Below are 3,380 nucleotides of genomic sequence, written 5' to 3'. Positions count from 1 at the left end.
CGGAAGCTGTAATGAGCAGTAACCGTAAGGTGGCCTTAAAGGTCAAGAATACGGTAGCGGGACAAGTGATTGTCTCTAGTAAACGTAATGTGAAGTACTTGGGTGAACTTCATCAACCATCTGGATTAGGCCTTTTTTCTTTTTATTTCAGAGATTTTCAGCCTGCGGCTGGTTCCCCTTGAATAAGGCTTGTGTGTTTAAGGCATCAACGGCGGTCATTGCGCTGTCCAAGATTACGCCGAATGGCTTTGGACCTAACAGCAGTTAAAGATGTCTGGTGGCCAGGTCACTGCGCGGTGCGGTGCGGTGCAACGACTTGGGTCTCAGTGCTGAGTAGTAGGCGCAATCAGGCATGTCTGAACAAGGTGTTCAGACTGCAGCCGCTATGGATTGCATGTGAGTATCGTATAGGCTGATCCGAAATATTTCATCTTGTATCGGCAGAAGACATGATGAGGTAAACTTTTACCTTACGCAATTTTTGTTAGGCCGCGGGTGTTTCAAGAAGTACCTACACAGGAAGTGGGAAGGTAGGTTCACCCATCTGCTCCATGTGTACGGTAGCCGCGGAAACGCCGATATTTCATTATCCGCGTTTCGAAGCCACTTGGTGTGAGATGCTTGCAGTCGTCGGAGTAGACATCAACGCCAACAACATCGTGCAGATAATGTGTCCAGAACAGCGTGCATGGAACGCTGTCGATAGATCGGTGAGGGACGTCATGACCGAGTTGCAATCTCCATCCGTCTTCGAGCACTTAGCTCCACAGAGGAAGGTAGAGTTACACCCAGGACGCGTGCGTAGTTCTCTGCAAGTCGGCAGTGGAAGGTTCGAATGATTGTTCGTAGTAACTTTGTTTATTTATTAGGGGTGCCTTACTACGGCCATGCCACTAAGATTCGATAAGGTTTAGTGCTGATACTGAGATAACACGTTTTTTAATTCAGCCGTCCGCTCCGGACCAGACATTGTCATGAGCCGCTCCTAACCTGGAGTGCAGGCTACTCACTAGGTTGAGAAAACGTCAAATCGTCAAAAACCGCCCCTAATAAGAAACAGATGTTACGAGGCAGCAACACTCCGACCTCATATGATAATAGTTTGCACCAAGATTAGTTACTCGATCGCTAAGCTTACCTAGCTGGTTCCATGAGAAGGTAGGGACAAGTGTTGCTGGATAAGAGCCACTGGGAGTCTAGTTTTATCTACTGGAGGTCAAACTTCAAGTAAAAGCAGCAAAGAAATGGCTCTAGAATCGTTTTTGTTGCCATCCTCTTGAAGTGAGTGATCGATGCTCCGAATGCTCTATGTATGATAAGCGTAAATGTTATACCTCGACCGCTGACATTCCGAGCATTTCTCGGACATTCTTTTCATCGTACACATTATTCCTAGAAGAACCAACTTATGCAATGCGCTTTTAATATAATAGATTTTATGAGCAATTTGATTTTCCGTTATCGACGTGTACAATCAAGAATAGGATTAAATTTAATATTATAGAATTGTGAATTTAATGTTTTTATGTTTAATTAAGTTTGAAAAGAAAATAAATTGAATTAATTGAAAAATAAATGATATTCATTATCTTTAATGTCGATTTGAAAACGGGATGAAATCTCGCGAACCGGCTTTCACGGTTCGAAGTTTTGTTGGGGATTCCGATGCACAAAGACAATAAATAAAAAAATAAATAAATAGATAAATCCAGATTTTATACTCTATCATAGACATACTCAGTGCTTAAAATGAGTCCTTACAGATCGGAACCTTCAACAAATAAAAACATAAAATTGCATTGACTTTTTTGTGATCACTTGGTAGTTCAGCTCGTTCCAATATCAGCTTGCGTTTAAATCAATATCCCTCACTGTTATACTGCTAAAACACTTAAGTTGAAAGTCATAATACATATGCATATGTTCACATTAAAGTTGAAAGTGTTATATAAATATTCAAACCAACCGAAATCGACAATCATTAGAAAAAAATTACGATCTCCTCCGGAGATGTTTCGAAAATTGAACTATTTTACAAATTATCACCACAATTTCAAGCTAAAAGCATCATACCTACTACAAACAGTCGTGAATGCTTTCCGGCCGGGGCTATAGCTCATGCTGCTGCCAGTTTACTATGCGATGCTTCAGCTTCTGTTAGCATCAATCATGCGAAAAGAGTGAAATGTGAGTAAACAAAACAGCGCGTATGAATGGATGGAAAAAGAAAATCCACGGCTCCAATATACATGCATATGAAATAATGAAGAAAGCACGAATGCCTTTCACCCGGCGCTGTTCTCTACTTTTAGTTTGCTTTTAAAAGCGCAGACTTGGAACGATTATTAGCGTCTGAACGTTGAGGTAGCAGCCTAGCATCAGCAGCAGCAGCAGCAGCAGCAGCGGTAAAACGCGGCTGATCAGAATGAAACTTTCCTCACACGATGAATGCGAAAATTGGTACATAATCGCTTTCTGCTGATGAGCACCCACCATGCTTTACGTAACAGAGAGATGCGTAGGAGCAACATCTGGAGCGATCACCGTTTCGAGTGGGTGGTGTGCAAATTGAAGCGAACTCCGCGCGCGAGAAGACTCTTGTTGCTTTTACTGCCCCCAGGGCAAGGAAAGGCAATGTTAGTTTATTTTTTTCATTTCGATTGTTTGTTTCGTACACGTTTGTTTTGAGCTTTTTGTCGGGTTTGATCGGCAAATATTTTCCGCGCCCACCAGTTTGCTTTCTTCCAGCAGCGGTGAAGTGGTGGCGGCAAAAAAAATCTAATTGCATATTAATGTAATGTTACGTTTATAACATGAGCAGTTCAGTATAATTTTTTTTCTACTAACATCTGCATTACTTGCTAAATAAATAACTAAGCAGCCCTTTCATAGGAGTGTGCGTATGTCGGTGATTTTTTTCCACATATTTTTCGATTAACTTCTAATGGTGGTAAATTAATGTAAAAACAAACCAAACAACGAACTACTGCCTGTCTAATGGGTACATGGGTACCGGGAAACAGTAAAACCAACGAATACCATCGCCCGCGTAACAAAGAATCGCATAACGAGCAGCATCGAACTGCAAGCAAAAGCTTTATTGTTGCTCAGATTCAGCAACAGGTTACTACCCACTGCTTTTCCGCTGACAAGAACATGCAAAACTATAGCAAAAAGAGAAAAAAACAAGCAACAAATAGTTGTACATAGATTCAATGACCTTCACCAACTGTAGTTAAAGCTTCACATAATTTTTCAAAATGCCTATTAGTCAAACTAGAAACAAAACACATTTTAAATGCCTATCTTAAAGCAGTTCCACGTGAAATAGGTAAATGACAAAATTTGAACCTTTCTAATTTGGATGAAACCTTGTCTGC

This window comes from Sabethes cyaneus, chromosome 3 (genome assembly GCF_943734655.1).
Source record: "Sabethes cyaneus chromosome 3, idSabCyanKW18_F2, whole genome shotgun sequence".
NCBI lineage: Eukaryota > Metazoa > Arthropoda > Insecta > Diptera > Culicidae > Sabethes > Sabethes cyaneus.
The sequence above is the reverse complement of the archived record's forward strand: the minus strand, read 5'-3'. Positions refer to the sequence as shown.